At 41.2% G+C, this 20,099-nt stretch overlaps 1 pseudogene; it reads right to left on the bottom strand.

Moving 5' to 3' along the window:
- Positions 1-614: 614 nt before the first annotated feature.
- LOC142985840 (uncharacterized) lies at positions 615-9,509 on the bottom strand (annotated as a pseudogene).
- Between the last annotated feature and the right edge of the window lie 10,590 nt (positions 9,510-20,099).

The raw sequence follows: 20,099 nt of genomic DNA, 5'->3' as shown, positions 1-20,099 counted from the left end.
CACACAAAACTGTCAATACATCATTTCTTATATACTTACAGAGTCCCTACGTGTTCTATTAATTCTATTGCGCTCCATTCTATTATATTTTGTTTACTGAAGTCTTTGATATCAACTATTGGCTTATATTTATGATTATTATGCACAATAATGCATGAACCTCCATTTCTACTATCCCTATAAAAAGAAGATGCTAAAGTGATGTTTCGCATATTGAGTACATTCATATCACCCATTATCATATTGTGTTCGGTGATACACAGTACATCAATAGGTTTATCATTCTCTAATAATTCATTTAGATGTATGTCTAATATCGCTGATTTACCTACATACCGTTTATATTCTGATGCAGTATATTAAGTTTGTAGACACTAGGGTTATATCGGGTGAGAGCAATCAAACACTGGTTACGGTATACACGTCTATTCGTTTGGCCACACAGTAAAGCTCTAAAACTAAAAGTTATTATTAGATACAATTGTACTGTGACACACTTAGCATACGCTGTAATGATACACAATTAGCATACGTGCCGTTACACCATCCCCCCCCTTTAATGAAAAATAAAAAACTTTATATAATATTAAAAATGTTAGGTAAAAAAAACTAAACTATGCTGTCGCACTTGGTTCGCCTTGGGCCTGGTTGCGCCTGAAACTCTTCCTGACTGCATCATACGCCCCTGCCTGCAGCGACTGTATCTTCTTGGTAAACCACTTGTCGCACCCAGTCAGGCAACGCCGGAGAACCAAATATATTACCATCGCACCCATTACAATCAGTATGACGCTCCAACCGACCTCAGTTATACTCGGTGTGCTGCTAACGTCGCCACTTGACTTTACATTAGCCACCACAACATCGTCCTTGACCACTGAGTTGCCCATTTCGATCAACTTTACAGAGTACTCAAATTATAAATATGCGCCTAAACCGATGTGTGGTTATAATACTTATGCTATTACTTACCTATAAATTGAAGCGCACTGGTTTTTTGCTGACCCGGCCGCTGCGCGACGTATATACGGGAGCGGGTACAATAACGGGTGAAGCGCGATTTCCGCTTCTCGCTATGCTTGGCTCCGAACTTACAACTAATTCCTTATCGACTAATATCTTACTATTATTATCGGTGTCATTACAAACTAAATCCTCAGAATAATACGCAGGTTTGAGCCTATCAATTGATATATAGGATGTCCGACCTGGTAAATCTACTAAAAATGACTTTTCTTTCCTCATTAAAACTTTGAAAGGACCATCATATGGGGGTTGTAAAGGTTTCCTGACACTATCATTGCGAACGAATACATGTGTGCACTTATTTAAATCCGCGTGTACGAACAGTGTGCGCGCGTCCTTATGAGCTATCGGTTTAGGTTTCAGTTCGTTTATAATAGCGCGTAACCTTTGAACATATTGACAATGATCTACAATTTTATAACTGGAATCGCCATAGAAATCTCCAGGTAAACGTAATGTAGTGCCGTATGTTAATTCTGCGGCACTGACGCCTGTGTCGGCTCGCGCCGCTGCACGTAGCCCCAACAATACTATGGGAAGTTCCTCTACCCAAGAACTGGAATCGAACCTTGCTCTTAGGGCGGCTTTAAGACTGCGATGCCACCTTTCCACCATGCCGTTCGAATGAGGATGATACGCTGTTGTACGCTTTTTGTTTGTACTTCATAAGCTCGTTAAAAATAGAACTTTCGAATTGTCTGCCCTGATCGCTCGTCAGCCTATCGGGGCAGCCAAAACGTGCTATCCAACCGTCAACTATTACTTTAACAACCGTATCCGCTGTTATATCCTTGGTCGGGAAAACCTCGGGCCATCCGGTCTGGCGATCAATTATTGTTACTAAATACTTATAATCCTGTATCGAAGTGGGTAACGGTCCTACGATATCGACATGAATATGAGAAAATCGCTCTGCTAATGGAAATGTACCTAATTCCGATTTATTATGCCTTGTAACCTTCGCACGTTGGCATCTAACGCATTCTTTCGCCCACTTGCCCACATCTCTATTCATACCGTCCCAGAAAAATCTTTCCTTAACTAATTTTCGCGAGGTACGAATCCCTGGGTGACTAAGATTGTGGACTGACTCAAAAGTTTGTCGCCTAAATTGTTGCGGTATGTAAGGCCGTATCTTGCTACCTGAAGTTTCACACGTTACTGCTGTGTCACATCCAGGTGTCACTATATCTTAAAATATAAACTTATAATTATTGTTATAACACTGAGTGCGCATTTTAGCCAGGTGTTCATCGTTAGCTTTAGTGACGGGACTCGAATCGAAAATACGGATTCGAATCAATTCGAATCATCCTGGTTCGATTCGAATCTTAATTCGAATCAACACGATGATTCGAATCAAAATGATGATTCGAATCAAAATAATGATATATTCTGTCTCCTCTCCTATTTTCCATTTTCATAAACTCAGTTACCAGAGTTATATCTTCCAATTTTCACCTGTATGCAGACGACTTGCAGCTGTACCGGCATTTTCCTATAAACGATGCTGACTCTGCCATTGCTGCTATGAATCGTGACCTGGATTCTATCAGTTCTTGGACTAGGTCTTATGGCCTACTTATAAATCCATCAAAATCCCAGGCCATGATCATAGGCAGCCGGTATGTTCGCAATGCCCTCGATATGTCATCTCTGTCGCCGTTATGCCTTGATGGTGTACCTATCGCCTACTCAGATACTTCTAAAAACTTAGGTGTATTGATTGACTCCAATCTCTCATGGCGACCTCATGTCAATGAAGTTAGTCGTTAGGTTTACTTTTCCTTTCACTCGCTTAAAAGCCTCCAGACTCTATTGCCCTTGAAAACGAAAATCTCCCTTGCCCAATCTCTCATTCAGCCTATTATCGATTATGCTGATGCCTGCTATCTGGATGCCACCGAGGAGCTTTTGAATAAACTTGAGCGCTTGCAAAATTTGTGTATTCGTTTTGTCTTTGGTCTACGTAAGTTTGATCACGTTTCTCAGTTTCGCAAGGATCTCAAGTGGCTCCCCATCCGTCTTCGCAGAAACACTCGAATATTATGTCTCCTATTTAATATCCTCCATAATCCCTCTTACCCCTCCTACCTGCGAGAGCGTTTTTCCTATGCACGCCCCTTTGATGCTCCTTGTAGGTCCCACCTTAGAACTCTCCTCAAATTCCAACCCCATAAAACCGACTTTTATTCCTTTTCCTTTACCGTTCATGCAGTAAGACTGTGGAACTCGCTTCCGCATAACATCCGAAACTCGCAGTCTATATCTTTATTTAAAAGACGTGTTAAAGAACACTATCTTTCTGCTTAATTCATTAAGTATAATTATATTAGTTACAGTATTTTAGTTATTCTAATATTAGTTTATTTCTTTGTATATATAGTTTATTAGTTTACTTTTATTCTGTGCCAACTTAATTGGCACCTTCATGTTTCCTCTCCCTACACACTGTGTCTACCGTTTCTTAACGCTTTTCTCCTTTCGCAGGTCTGCTGGAAGAAATTTCTTTAGAAATAAGCAGTACCTATGTACTAAATAGTTTTATTACCGTTTACTATTAAGAATTGTGTGTACATAAATGGTTAAATAAATATATCACCCGATATGTATCGAATCGATTTGTCGATTCTATGTTCGATCTAGACCGGAGGGAGGATACACAGCTAATAACGAACTATAAATATAAGGCAAAAATATAAACAACACAGGTAGTTTTTAATTAAGTTTTAATTTATATCCATAAGAAAAAGTATTTTAATGAAACAAGAATGTAATTACTTCACGTTTTAAATGAGTAGTGTGAGTGTGCAATAAAAAACCCTCGGTTTCAGTAAGTAACCAATAGAAGACAACAATTATAAAAAAATTAAATAAAAATACTTAATTCTTAAGTAATAAAACTAAAAAACAGTTCAAAAAAGAAATGGCACTTGGACAAGAAGGTAAATAACTAAAAAAACATTATTTAAGTATTATTAGTAAAACTGTCTAAAAACAAAATTTGGTCAACTTTTTTTGGGTCCAGCCTATTGCGTCTCTGATTGCACAAAAGGCCCGCTTTGGAAAACACTCTTTCAGCTGGAACTGAAGTGGCAGGGATGCATAAATATTTGATAGCCATTTTATACAATTCGGGATAGGTGTTTTTTCGATTTTCCCAATACGTCAACGGATTACCCTTCCTGTCTAAATAATCACTCTCAACGTATTGTTTTAATGAAATCGCGGCATTAGTAATTGGAGCGCTGTCGGTTACATTTCTCATCCTCTCATCAAAACTGGACCAGAGATCATCGTCTAAATCCCGCGACTCTGTAGCATTCGAGGTTCCTGGCAGAATTTCAGCTGCCAATACGTCTTCAGTAACGGATCTTCTGGATTCTGAAATACTGCTGGTTAATTCCGTTAAACACCACTGATATGCTCTTTCAGCAACAACGTTCGAACAAAACCCTTCTTTCTTAAAACGAGGATCCAACAAAGTACTTTTGCAGGCAGTCTTGTTTAAATCAAGAACCCCTAAACGCTTTTCAAGTACAGAAAGCAAAACTCTTTGTAGCTTCTTTCCTGCTTCAGATACTGGGGTTTTGCGTCTAATTGCATCTTTCAACGACTTGATTAGAGGTATGGTTGATGAAAGCGTTGGGTATTTCTCTCCTGAAACTATTCCAGTCGCTTGCTCAGCTGGTTTAAGTATTTTGGCGACATCCTCAACAGCAATCCATTCTTCGTTGGTAAGGTTATCAGGAGGATTTGATATAGCAACTAAAGTTGCACTTAATGGAACTTTAAGTTCGAGAAGTCTAGACAGCATATAGTATTGCGAGTTCCATCGAGTTGCAATATCCTGTATCACTTTTAGCTCTGGTAACTCCATCTGTTTTTGCATTTCACGGAGCTTGTATGAGGATTTATCACTGTGTTTAAAGTGTGATACAATAGTACGACATTTACTGAGCAATTCCTGAAGTTTAGGTGCGTTTACAGATTCTGGGTTATCATCAGCACCACCGTCATCCTTCATACAGTCACCAATCGCCAAATTGAGGGTATGTGCCACACAAAACTGGTTTCTTTTATTTAAATGCTCATTTACAGCCTTTTTCATATTAGCGGCATTATCAGTGACAATCGCCACAACTTTGTCAAATATTTCCCACTCATCAAGCGATTCTCTAATTGACGCCGATATGGCCAAGGCGCTGTGGTCAAAATCAGCTTCTTTTGTGCTAATTGTGATGGCCTGCGATCTGCTGTCTGCGATAAAATGGGCAGTTATGGTAACGTAACTGCGGTGCTGTCACTAGACCACAGGTCAGTTGTACACGCAATATTATCTATATCTTTTAGCTTTTCTTGGGCTGCTGCGCGACATATTTTATAATGATCCTGAAGCATGTTTATGGACAGGGTTTTACGCGACGGAAGTTCGTAATTAGAATTTAGCGCTTTTGTAAATTCTACAAAACCTTTTTGTTCAACGATGCTTAGTGGTTGATAGTCCCATACAACGAGATTCAGCAATGCTTTGTCCATCTTTCGTTTTTCGGCACTTGATAATTTTACTTTTGAGGTTAATTGGAGCAATGTTGTCTGTTTTTTTCTGGGTATTTCATCAGGTTCTGTGCTGGTTGATGGCTGTGGCTCTGGCTCAGATAAATTGATTTTTTCGTTGTATTGCACTGGGTGTTTTCTTTTTAAATGGTTGAGCAGATTAGTCGTATTATTTATTTTTGAATATGCTGTTTTACACATATTACACGTAGTTTTTTCTTCATTTTTAGTGAAAAAATCCCAGACACCACTTTTTTTCGTCGGCGCCATTATTTTTAAATTTTAATTCAACAAGGAGTAGAAAAAACGAACTCAAACTTCCAATACAACAAAAATTAAAAGTTCACAACAAGTTGGTCCAAATGCCGTTGCACTTTATTTTTGCATCTGTCTGTATATAACTAAATAATAATGTCTCTCACCAACAAAAACAATCGTTAATTATGTTTAAAATCACAAAACCTAAGTCCTGTTAAGTCACTGCAATCCTCTTCCAAACACACCCTTCAAAGTCCACAAAAATTAGATAAACACTCTTTTAAAAACAAAAAAAACTAATTTAGGTTGCCTACAAATGTCAATAAGATTATTTAGAAACTATATAAACTTTTAACGTAAGAAAACATTAAAGTTACAAGTAAAAAAAATGAACGAATTCTATTTACTCAACCGCTTAAGTAGACTTAACGTCTATGACAGATTCGAATCAAAGAAAATAATTCGAATCAGGGTGTTGATTCGAATCGGGTCATGATTCGAATCAAAACAAAATGTTATTCGAATCGAGCTAGAATTACGTTGATTCGAATCATCCGAATCAATCGTGATTCGAGTCCCATCACTAGTTAGCTTGTGAACGCGCGATCGCTTTGTAATCTAACGCTGTGGGACATGTTATTGTTTCTAATCGTGAAAGAGCGTCCGCTACCACGTTCTTATCTCCTATAATATAACATATGTCTGTGGAGTACTCGCTTATATACATTATTTGCCTCACACGACGCGGTAACTCGTTATCGGAACTCGACTTTCTAAACATGAAAGTTAAAGGTTTATGGTCCGTAAAGATAATTAAATGTCGACCTTCTACCATGTTCCTGAAATATTTAATAGCTAAATACATTGCGAGAAGCTCTCGATCGTACGCACTATATTTGGTTTGCGATGGAGACATTTTCTTCGAAAAATATCCAAGAGGAACCCATTTGTTCTCTATACACTGTTGTAATACGGCTCCCACACAGGTGTTCGATGCGTCACTCATGAGCGCTAGCGGAGTATCGTGTTTCGGATACGATAACGTCGCTGCGCTTTGCAAGCTACTTTTGCACCGTGAGAAAGCTTCATTAGATTTTTCCGTCCATTCTATTTTTGTTTCATCTTTTCTTTTAGAATGCTGTAAATATTGATTTAAATGATCTTGGTATTCAACGGCATGCGGTAAGTGTAATCTATAAAAATTGACCATGCCCAAAAAAGGCCTTAATTGGTCTAAAGTTTCGGGCTTGGGGAAATTCGCGATCGCGTCAACTTTTTCTTGGAGTGGTCGAATACCCTGTGCGGAAACTTCAAATCCTAAAAATTCGATTTTAGATTCGCCAAAAATGCATTTATCTAAATTAATAGTAATGCCGAACTTATTTAAACGGCTAAATACCTCTTGTAAGCATTTCTCATGATCCTTTTGCTCACTAAAAATTAGAATATCGTCTATGTAGCAGTAAATAAAGTCCAAACCAGCAAGAACCGTGTGATGCATGAACCGCTGAAAAGTTTGCGCGGCGTTTCTCAAACCGAACGTCATGCGCGGGAACTCAAACAAACCGAAAGGTGTCGTTATGGCGGTTTTTTCCACATCGCTAGGATTCACAGATATAAAATGATATGCTCTACAGACGTCAATACGCGAAAATATAGTTTTGCCCGCCAACAAATAAGTAAAATCATATAGCCTTGGTATAGGGTAACGGTCTGCCTTAGTTATCGCATTAAGTGCCCTATAATCACCGCACGGCCGTAACTGACCGTTCTTTTTAACTACTATATGCAGAGGACTTGCCCACGCACTTTTCGACGGTCTACAAATCCCCAGTTCTTGCATGATTTTAAATTCTTCCCTTACCTTTATGTAGCGATGCGGCGGCAGCGGTCTGGCTCGAGCATGCACCGGTGGGCCGCTGGTCTCTATATAGTGGTACACATCATGTTTAGGCGGTTCTTTAAAAGAAATAGGCTTAGTTATATCTGGGAACTCAGCTAGTATGTTGTGGTAAGGACTACTAATATCAATTGTTTTTATTGACGTTTCGTTGCAACTTACAATTGACGCTATAACCTTAAAATTTGTAATTTCATCAATAATCCTATGCGCACTTAAATCTACAAGTAACCTAAAATGTGTCAAAAAATCTGCGCCTAATATAGGTTGGCGCACGTCGGCTACTACAAAAGTCCAACGTAATGCTCGACGTAACCCTAAGTCTAATGTTAAAGTTTTAGTACCGTAAGTGTTAATCTAGTAGTAGTAGTAGAGCAGTGATAGCCGAGTGGTATAAGTTGACACCTCCCACTCCAGTGGTCGCAGGTTCGAATCCGAGGCAACACACCAATGACTTTTCGAAGTTATGTGTGTATTAGAAATAATTATCACATGCTCCAACGGTGAAGGAAAACATCGTGAGGAAACCTTGCATGCCCAAAAATTTGTTAAATACATTTATTGAGGGCATGCAAAGTCCCCAACCCGCACTTGGCCAGCGTGGTGGACTTAAGGCCTAACCCCTCCCTCATTACGGGAGGAGACCCTTGCCCAGCAGTGGGACAGTAATGGGTTAAATTTATTTATTTATTTAAGTGTTAATCTTCGTTCCATTTGCTGCATACAACGTGTAGCCTTGACATTCACTGTTACCAATGTTTTTACACTGTCTCTGCACTGGGAGAACGGAAACGTTGGCACCAGTATCCACCAGGAAGCGTAGTCCACTGTTGCGATCTGTAACACGGAGGCGGTGACACGGAGCTATGGTACAGACCTCCGCCGTTGTCGGTACCACGTCTAGTTTCCCTGCAACGTCTTCCAGGCACACGGGTCAACGCACTTCTTTGCACGTGCACGAAAACGATTGTGGTAGAAACAGAGTCAATCGGGGCTTTCGGGTGTCCTGCGGCCAACTGACGGTCCACGGCTTCTATTCTTCGATGACGAGCGTGAACGGTTGTGAGACTGCCATCGTGACTGTCTTGTGCCTAACTTCTCCAACTCTTCTATCTTCAGACTTAGCTTGGCGATCTCGGCTAGCAACATTTCGGTGTCCTTCGAAAGGTTGGGCTGTTGTGGTTGACATACCTCGCTCACATGCGCAGCTCGCGTTGTAGTCTCGAAAACGTTATCGGCGATTGCAGCGAGTTTGTCCAGCTCCTTGGTGTCCACCATGGCAAGTACTGCTCGCACTGCAGACGGCAAATGGCCTTGCCACAGCATCCTCAGCGTCTCGTCGGGTATCTTGTCCTTCGCCAACTCCCTCATGCGCCGCCTTAGCTGCGATGGCTTCTGCTCGCCCAAATCCATTTCACTGATCAGCTTTTGCAATTGACGATTCTTCGTAAATAGCGAGAAGGCGCGTCTTCAATGCCAAAAATTTGTTCTGCGCTGGCGGATCCATCAACAGATCTGTAACTTGCTGAATGGCCTCTTTCGAAAGTTTGGAAACGACTATGTCGAACTTCGCGGTGTCAGCAAGCTTTTGAGGTGCCAGCATAGCTTCGACTCTGTAAAACCATACGCGTGGGGTGTCGATCCAAAATTCTGGTATTTTCGAAGTCAATGTGATCGCTGCTAATTCGGCAGACGATTGACCTGAGGTAGCTTCAGGCTGGTCGCTACCGGGCGCAGACATTTCTTCAGGTTTAAGTTCTGTGGTCATTTTGCTACAGGGTGGTCACTAATAATGTTCAAAAAAGTTTGTATCACGACACGAGTACGTCCGAAAAATCACGTCGGGGTCACCACTTGTAGACACTAGGGTTATATCGGGTGAGAGCAATCAAACACTGGTTACGGTATACACGTCTATTCGTTTGGCCACACAGTAAAGCTCTAAAACTAAAAGTTATTATTAGATACAATTGTACTGTGACACACTTAGCATACGCTGTAATGATACACAATTAGCATACGTGCCGTTACAAGTTGTTTCTTTTTAGTGACGAAAATTATTATTATTTTTACTTTTCTCTACAAACGCAGGCTCTTGTAAAGGATTATTGTCCTCGTCGTCAAAAATTGTTTGTGTTTGTTTATCTGAAGGTAATAATAAATTGTCATTATTACGTGAAAGGAGAATGCTCAAAATGTATGGGAAAAAAACCCAGGCCGTACACCAACGGTGTGTAACTCAGAATTTTAGTGATACTGAGTGATTCAATTCCAGATATTCGCCTCTATCAAATTCGATGGCTAAATACTATTTTTTGCTATTATCTACTATTTAAAAGGTGAATTTAAAAAATAAATATTTTTCAAACAATCATCACAATGATTATTTTTTGGATAATATAATTGTATAAGTAAATATCTAATACTAATAAATAATTAATTTTAATGGAACTGTGATTTTTTAAAAATAATTAACAATAAAATAATTATATTCTATCACTACATAGTACATAGAAGGTGCCAGCTGCATTTCTTCCCGTGCATACTGCAATAGTCAGTAGAGGGATGGAAGGGTTTGGTGCTTCATAGGCTATAGGCTAGCAATCTACCACCATGACAACACTTTTTTACCTTATAATAGCCCTCCAATTGTCTGCCAACCCGCATCAGACCAATGTGTTGTACTAAGGCCTGATCCCCCTTTTTGTTAAGAGGGGAGGCTCGTGCCCCTCGGTGGGGACATATATTATTATGACCTGGTGATGATGACTCATTTTTCAAAAATATATTTTTTAATTTTTTTTATTTGTAACTCAGTTACATACCTATATTAAAAATGTGTGACTCAAAAAAGATTAAACATTTATATAGGTAACTTATTTAAAAAATATAAAAATATATTGAAAACCCCTACTGAAAAGTTATAGCAAAATAGTATGTTCAGCCATCGAATTTGATAGAGGTAAACATTGGGAATTCAATTACACAGTATAACTAATTTTTAGAGTTACATAACTTTTGTGTACAGCCTGGGTTTTTTTTGAGCATTCTCCTTTAACCCATTAATGTACCACTGCTGGGCAAGGGTCTCCTCCCATAATGAGGGAGAGGTTAGGCCTTGAGTTCACCACGCTGGCCAATTGCGGGTTGGGGACTTTGCATACCTTCAAGAACTGTTTTAAAAACTCTCAGGCATGTAAGGTTGCATCACGATGTTTTCCTTCAGCGTTGAAACAAGTGATAATAATCTATACTTATATAATATTATAAAGCTGAAGAGTTTGTTTGTTTGTTTGATTGTTTGTTTGTTTGTTTGTTTGAACGCGCTAATCTCAGGAACTACTTGTCCGATTTGAAAAATTCTTTAAGTGTTAGATAGTCCATTTATCGAGGAAGGTTATAGGCTATATATCATCACGCTACTACTCATAGGAGCAGAGTACCAGTGAAAAATGTTACAAAAACGGGGAAAATTTTGACCCATTCTCCTTATGTGACGCAAGCGAAGTTGCGTGGGTCAGCTAGTTATTTATAATCTCTCTCTCACTCTCATCGTATGGTTAGTGGTCAACCTAGTGTCAAAGTTGTTCAAGCCGCCCGAAGGCCTTTGACGTGGCTTAACGACTGTAACCTTAATTGACAACAACCGGGACCGACTTTTAACGTGCCCACCGAAGCACGAAGACGCCCAGTTCAAATACCACTATGCGGTCATCCATCTATGGAATGACCGCGCCAACGTTTGCTTAACCCACAGAATATATAACATAGAACATAACTTCTAAAAGTGTGTCCAACATCGAGCGACAATCGAGCGCGGTTCGCCGCGCTGTGAATGAACGTCTGCCGTTCACGAACGCTCGTTGCTAGCTGCTGCGCACGAGCATTCTTAGTAAACATTCGGCGATAATTGTGTTGGGACGTATTTCTGCGCGGCAACATAGACAATGAAACATCGATTTGTTTAATTGAAAAGTATGGATCCTTTAAAGAGTTATGGGGTCCTCGACAAAAAGAATTACACAATAAAAACAAACGTAAAGACTTGTGGATTGATATAGCCAACAATATTGATCTTCCGAAGAAGGTATTAAAGTCTAAAATGAAAAGTCTTTTAAGTTCCTATTGCATGAAAGGCATAGAGAAAAAACTGCGCGACATGTCTCGGACATGCCGCGCAGCACTGCCGCGCAGGAGGTCTAAACTAGTCGCGCGGAAATTAAGTGTCCCGCGAATGCTACGCGCATCTGCCGCGCACCTTGCACGTAGTGTTTGGACACACCTTTAAAGTCATTGGTGTGTTGCCTCGGGGTTGAACCTGCGACGACTTGCGTGGGAGGTATCATGCTCTTTTTTGATCACTCTTTTTTTCTCACTTTGTATACCGCGTGTAGCAGGCAGCCTACCAAAAATAAAAAAATATGATTTTTCAAATCAAATCAAATCATTTAGTGGTGTGATTTTGGGTACAGTAAGGTCTTACAAAGTATTTCGTCTCTCCAAGAACCTGCCAATGGGCTTACACACTTAGCACATGTAATTATGAATGAAAGACAAGTAAAAAATTAGTATGGTATACAAAAACAAAAAACTTAAAATTAATAACTGAAATGAAAACAAACATAATAATCACAGAGAGTCATTTAAAAAATCAGTAATGCTGTAATAGCTTTTTTAAATTAAAAACATTTTTAGCTTAACTCTAAATTGTACATCGGTAAGTTCTTTAATTTTATTTGGTACTAGCTGACCCGCGCAACTTCGCTTGCGTCACAATAGAGAATCATAATTTTCCCCGTTTTTGTAACATTTTTCACTGGTACTCTGCTTCTATTGGTCGTAGCGTGATGATATATAGCCTATAGCCTTCCTCGATAAATGGGCTATCTAAAACTGAAATAATTTTTCAAATCGGATTTTCAATCAGTAGTTCCCAAGATTAGCGCGTTCAAACAAACAAACAAACAAACTCATCAGCTTTATAATATTAGTATAGATTTTGTTAAACACTTTTGGTGCCATACAAAAAATGCTTCCGGCATTAGAGCAGTTCTTGATGGCCTTATGCATATATATGTTTATAGGCTGTTCTTGTGGTTCGTATTTGGCTGTCGGAAACTTTTTCAAAAAAAGCAATGTTATTTCTTACAAATACAGCGACTTCAAAAATATACAAGCAAGGGACTGTCATTATGTTTAAGTCAGTGAAATGTGTTTTGCAACTGTCAGTAGGTTTTAAATGGCATATTGCCTCTACTATCTATATCTACATCTCTTTTGGGCTTTGAAAATAATATCTTTCGCACAAGAGTTACCCCAGAAGATTATTCCGTAGCGTAGCACAGAACCCACGTATCCATGATATTCAGTCAATACAACATCACGGTTAACTTTTTTCTTTAGGCTATACAGAGCAAAAGAGAATTTGCTTAATTTATTGCTAAGCATACTAGTGTGATGTTTCCAATTTAAGTTATTGTCTATAGCAAGACCAAGAAATTTTGTATGGGATACTACTTCTATTTGCTGATCAGTGAAATTTATAGTTTGTATCGAAACCTTAGGTTGTTTTTGATGAAAGTACATAATTTTAGTTTTGGATAGGTTTATTACTAAATTGTTTTGTTCCAACCATTGTACTGACTGGTTTAATGCAATGTTTATATTAGTTTCTAGATCATTGACTTTGTCCTGTTTGATGATGATAGTGCTATCATCTGCGAATAATACCATCGGATATGAGACATGCTTTGGAAAATCATTAATGTAAATAAGAAAAAGCAATGGCCCCAGGACGCTTCCCAGTGGCACTTCGATTGTTATTGTCCTTTCATCTGATAGATATTTTTTCTCTTTTTTGGAGGTTGTACAAATGTTCACTATCTCTACATATTGTTTTCTGTTGCTTAAGTACGATTCTAACAAAGCAAGTACATTCCCACGTATCCCATAAGCACTAAGTTTTAAAAGAAGCAGCTTGTGATCGACTAAATCAAAAGCTTTTGACATATCCATGAATATCACACAGGATAGGGATGCATTATCCATTTCTGGCATAATGTCGTTTAGGAATTTATAGATGGCCATATTTATGGTTTTGTCTTTCCTAAGACCTTTTTGTTCGTTGGTTAGTAATTTATATTTTTCAAGGTAACTATACATTGACTGGTAAATGACTTTCTCAAAAAATTTTGAGAATATAGGTATTGACGTCTTTTTTGTTATCTTTTTTTAATAGGGGTTTTACAATACTTATTTTTAATTTATCTGGGTAAATACCAGTACTTATACTGAGATTTATTATATGGCTTACTGGGTTTGCTATATTTCCGGATACAAAAGTGAACAAAGTGACGACGAAAGTGCCGACAAATTTATTTCGCGAGTGCGGTCGAAAGTGTCACGTTTACCGTACGATATACCCGAGACAATGATACTCGATATTGTATACGGCTTGTTAAGTCGCAAAATCCGCAAACGTTTGGCGCGCGATAGCGTAAGTAGCGTCGACTGCCTGCTCGAGCGAGCGAGATATGTTGAGGAGACGTTATACGAAAATTCCGCGTGTTCTCAAAATGTAAACATTAACCCTCCACCGCCTGAAGTTGTTCGAAATAACCCTTCGCGTGCCACACCCATCTCTAGTTCAAACGTAAGTACCGATTTGGTTTCAAAACGTGTTCGACCACGTTGTACATCGTGTAGACGTTTTGGGCATTCAGTAGATGAGTGTAGGAAAAATTCGAAGCAAAGTGACCGGAATATTGCAAAAGCGCCATTGTCATGTTACGGCTGTGGCCGTGAGGGAGTGATTCGTTCGAAGTGTCCGTCATGTAAAAGCGTCCCCTCTTCCGACAATGCGCATTTCCAAAGCGCTGTCACTGACGAATCCAACGCGCACCCCACAGTAGGTAGAGATTGCGTCTTTAGTAGGTGTTGCGGTGTTAGATACCGGTGCCACCGAGAACCTCGCCAGCCCAGGGTTGTACCACATCCTACTTAATCGAGGTACTAAGTTTACAGAAACGCGCCGGAGTGTCGCCCTCGCCGATGGGATTCCACAGTTTCGCGAACTGCTGCGGTGCGACACTGAAATCATGATCCAAGGTCGTGTTATACCTACAACTTTCCTAGTGATGCCAGAAGCTGACAATAGAACACTTCTAGGACAGGATTTCATCGCTAAGGCTGGGATATCATTGGACCTCCAGCACAGCTGTTGGTATTTTAATGACTACCCCGGAACAAAGTTTAACCTTATTAAATCCTATAACCTCTTGCCCACCAGCAACGCCGAGCTAATGAGCGTAAATACCATCGGCTTGGCGCTGAGAGAAGATGAAGGGACGAAGCTGTCACCGGCGCAGAGATCGCAGCTTAACCAGCTCATCATCGATAAGGCCGACCGCTTCGCAACCGAGGGACCACCAACAAGCTACGCCGTCCACCGCATTCGAGTCAACGAGAAGCAGGAACCGACCGCTTTCCCGCCGTACCGAATGTCACAAATGAAAAAACAGCTGTTAGACCACGAGTTGGAGAAGCTGCTACAAGCCGATGTTATAGAAGAGTGTGAGTCGCCGTGGGCCGCCAACGTGGTTCTAGTCGCGAAGAAAGATGGTGGAGTCCGTTTGTGTGTCGACTACAGGAAGCTCAACGCAGCAACAGAACCAGACCGCTACCCGCTACCGCGCATAGAAGACATACTCCACGCAGCGAAGACGACCAATTACATGACCACGCTCGACCTCCACTCAGGGTATTTTCAAGTTTGTGTGGCGGAAGAAGACCGCGACAAGACAGCTTTTGTTACCCCTCCGGCACCTTTAGATTCAAGAGAATGCCTATGGGCCTGCGAAATTCCGGCGCTACCTTTCAACGGCTGATCGACAGATTCAAATCGAACTTGATGGTTCCAGTCGTCGAACAGACGGAGCGTGAAGACCCCGAAGGCCCTGAAGAACAGACAGATCCTGAACCCACCAGGAGTAGACCTGTGACAATTTTGGGTTATCTGGACGACTTAATCGTTTTGTCACCTACATACGACAGCCATATCGAAGATCTCAAAGCAGTTCTTGACAGACTCGAAAAGTTTGACCTGCGAGTCAATCGTAAGAAGAGTAGTTTCGCCCGAGATTCAGTGAAGTTTCTAGGCCACATCATCGTTCCTGGCGGCCTGCAAGTAGACCCAGAGAAGACCTCGGCGATTGGTGACTTGCCTGCCCCAAGAACTGAACGACAACTGAAAGGCTTCTTAGCTACATCCAGCTGGTTCCGTCGCTTCGTGCCGAACTACGCCGCGATCGCCAAACCCCTGACCGACCTTCTTAAGAAGAGCAGTGTTTGGAAGTGGCATTAAGAGCAACAAACAGCTTTTGAGCGTATCAAGGAACACCTGATCACCGCACCCATCCTACGTCAAGCAGACCAGTCGAAGTCATTCTCTCTCCGTACAGACAGTAGCGGATATTGCCTTGGAGCTGTTTTGATGCAGGGGGAGGGTTCTGACGAAAGGCCTATCGAGTACGCCAGCCGCTTGTTAGTTCCAGCCGAACGCAACTACACCACGACTGAACGAGAAGCCCTCGCCGTCGTCTGGGCTATCACCAAGTTTCGAGGATACGTGGAAAGATCAAAAGTGATCGTCAAGACCGATCACTAACCTCTACGCTGGCTGATGAGCTTGAAGTCACCCACCGGTCGTCTAGCGAGATGGGCGTTGACTTTACAAGCCTACGACCTACAAATTGAATATACCCCGGGAAAAGTGAACGTGATTGCTGACGCCTTAAGCCGCCCCGCCTGTTGCGAAGAGAACCCAGGTGGTTGTGAAGTGTGCCTAGTAACTGTTGATATGCCACACAGAAAGCCTGAGGACGTCCGCGTCAATCAACTGAAAGATCCCGAGCTGAAGAAAATAGTAGAAGACTTTGAAGCAACCGACGACCCCTTTAGGGGGAGGAGCTGGTCAGAAAGAGGATACCTGATGTCAGACGGTGTTTTGTATCGCTGCACACCTGAACCTGATGACGCCGATGCCGCTTGCCTGGTTGTTCCTGCACACGAGAAAGAGGGCATTCTCGCAGATCTCCACGACGCCCCTACCGCAGGACACTTGGGCACCGAACGGACTTTACAACGCATCAGAGCTCGGTACTTCTGGCCAGGGATGAGAAGCTTCGTATCTAATTACCTGAAACAATGCACTGCTTGCCAACGTTACAAAGTAGACAATCGCAAACCTGCAGGACTCTTACAGACCCCGGCACCGGCCCGACGATTCGAAGTAGTAGCCGTCGACCTGTTCGGACCTTTGCCCAGGACGTCGAAAAGTAATCGCTGGATTTTAATTTTAGAAGACATATGCTTCCAGTGGGTTGAGCTATTTCCTCTGGAAAACGCGACAAGCGTTGAGTGCGCTCATACCTTGATTTCGGAGGTCTTCTTAAGATTCGGAGTCCCGCGCAGGATGGTTAGTGACAATGGAGTGCTATTCGTCGCCGAAGTGATGCAACAGGTTTGCCACGTAATGGGCAATAAACAGTCCCTAACTCCGTTGTATCACCCCGAAGCGAACCCCGTAGAGCGGAAGAATAGAGACCTAAAGCCCCAACTGGCCATATTGGTGGGAAAGGACCATGCCTCGCGGGATACTCACCTCGCAGCCATAAGGTTCGCGATAAACTCTGCGACCACCGCGAGCACTGGATTTTCGCCTGCCTACCTTATCTTTGGGAGGGAACTGCGTACGCCTTCGGATGTCATTGCCGATATGAAGACCATCGTAGACAATGATAATTTCGAGCACAACATCACTCCTTATCTCCGCAAGTTATCAACCGTGCTGCTCGATGCCAGAGAAACCCGTGAACGTGTCCAGTGCACCCAGAAGAAGTATGCAGACGAAGGTAGAAGACCTCCGCCGGACTACAACGTAGGTGACCTGGAGGATTGAACAATGTGGGCCCAGGGCAATCCGTGGAGTTTCATACCTCGGAGGGATGGCCCCTACCGCATTAAGGAAGTGGTGAGCCCTACCACTTACACTATCGAAGGAATCGACGGAGGAGAACATGTCGGTCGTTATCACGTCACTCATCTCACACCGTTCGTAGGCGACGTAGTCACCCCGGTCAGACCAAAACGAAGACGCGGCCGGCCGCGTAGATACGAATGTTAGTCATTGCTAGTACAAACGCGAGGACGCTTAGTTTGAACTAGAGGGGGAGTGTGTAACGCGAGAACGTTTCCGAACGTTCGCCATAACGTTTGAACATTTCCGAATGTTCGCCGGTCTCGCTCGCGTCCGGTTCCGCCACGCCATACCACGCGTCGTTCGCCGCTCGGGCAGTCAGTCGGCCTACCTCGCTCGAACGCAGCGCATACGCACGCGCTCTCGTAATTGATTGTAACCTCTTATTGTAATCTCTTATAAGTTATTGTAATTTCTGTACAGTGTCGCCTTACTCGAATATACCTTGTTGCTACTAAACGTCGAAAGAACTTTATTTAACAACCTCCCTTATACAAATCCTTTAGAGGTCAATGTGTGCGCTTCTACAATAAAATCCCTATCGAAATTAAAAATTTAAGTTTCAATAAATTTAAAATTTTGTGATTAAACGAAACTTATGCCTAAAAGGCTATTATACTGTTAAAGATTTTTTGGACGATAATAAAGCTTGGGACTGTGCTGCTTCTACCAAGTCTGTTTCAAAAATGTAATAATACTCTAATGTACTATGTTTTACTGTGTTCTACATATAAGTTTCCTCTTTACTTTTTTTTATTATTACGACTAGTTTTGTTTTTAGATATGTGACTGTTTTATTAACTGCACACAGTAAATCATCAATAAAAAAGATTTAATAATTATATTGACATTTTAAAAGAGCAAGCCGTGAGTTTCTTGCCGTTTCTTCTCACGAGCAACCAGCTTTCTCGAAACAGACAAAAAATACAATATACTGACTATTACAAATACTTTGTAAAAAGTTTACGAAATAAAGAATATTTTGAATTTTAATTTGAATCAAGGCACAAAGTGAGAAAAGAATGTGAGCCACATAAACCATGCGAGGCATTAAATGTTAAGTAGTCTTCACAAAAGCATCTGTGGATGATGGACATATGTCGATGTTTAGGTTTCCTACCAGTACAATATTACGGCTTTTAAGACTGGTATAAACGTCATTTAGGCTATTTATAAAATTATTAAATCTCTCTTTGCTAGATAATGAGGGGGACCGATATACCGAGTGTAACAGACGGTCTACCGAAAATTTAAAAAAAAAGATTCTGGTGCTTATGGCGCTGAAAATTGTCATCGCTTTTTTCTTGATTTTTCCGATTTTTATGTGTTTTTTTTTTATTTATTGGTATTATTTCGTTAATACTACACAATGCAACATGAATATGAAAAAAAAACCCTCATATTACTGTTTTTCACAAAAAACAGCAATGGAATAGAATAACGTATAAATTCGCTATCAGCTGTTTGCGCGCGGCCAACGACACCGCACGGGCGGCCGGTCGCGACGGTCGACGTCACGTCGCAAGTACCTACGCGCGCTACACAGCCACGATTACGCACACAGCGTCGCACTCACTAGTGTGCATCGTTGTGGTGGCGGGCGTGGCGTAGGCTGCACATTTTAGGTTTCGTCTTTAATTATTTATTAGGTTACTAGCTGACCCGTGCGGCTCCGCTCGCGTGAATTTCGTACTGTTGCTTATTCCTTTGAGCACGCGAATTGCGAAGCACTCGATACACCTACACATAAAAATGTTAACAACTCTTTTGTCATCTAATGGTTATTTACGAAAGGGACCCGAAAGGCACACAATGTGACACAGGCTCAGGCAGGCCTGATTTCCTGTGGTTACCTTCTTTTCCGCTCTCGTCTGTATCCGTAGCAGTTTACAGTGTAAAATATAATCTATACTAATATAATAAAGCTGAAGAGTTTGTTTGTTTGTTTGATTGTTTGTTTGTTTGTTTGTTTGAACGCGCTAATATCAGGAACTACTGGTCTGACTTGAAAAATTCTTTCAGTGTTAGATAGCCCATTTATCGAGGAAGGCTATAGGCTATATAACATCACGCTACGGTCATTAGGAGCGGAGTAGCAATGAAAAATGTTACAAAAACGGGGAAAATTTTGACCCATTCTCTTAGGTGACGCAAGCGAAGTTGCGCGGGTCAGCTAGTACCTTATAATAGACTGACCATTGATTACCCGTCTGGATTCAGAATATTATTATAGGTCCTATCTGCGCCGGAGCTCTTCAGACGCGTAATAATGTATACTTGCGATGATACGTCCGAAACCGCGTAACCCGTAATTATTTTTTA

Source organism: Anticarsia gemmatalis, chromosome W (genome assembly GCF_050436995.1).
Source record: "Anticarsia gemmatalis isolate Benzon Research Colony breed Stoneville strain chromosome W, ilAntGemm2 primary, whole genome shotgun sequence".
Lineage (NCBI taxonomy): Eukaryota > Metazoa > Arthropoda > Insecta > Lepidoptera > Erebidae > Anticarsia > Anticarsia gemmatalis.
This window is presented reverse-complemented; position numbering and strand designations above follow the sequence as displayed.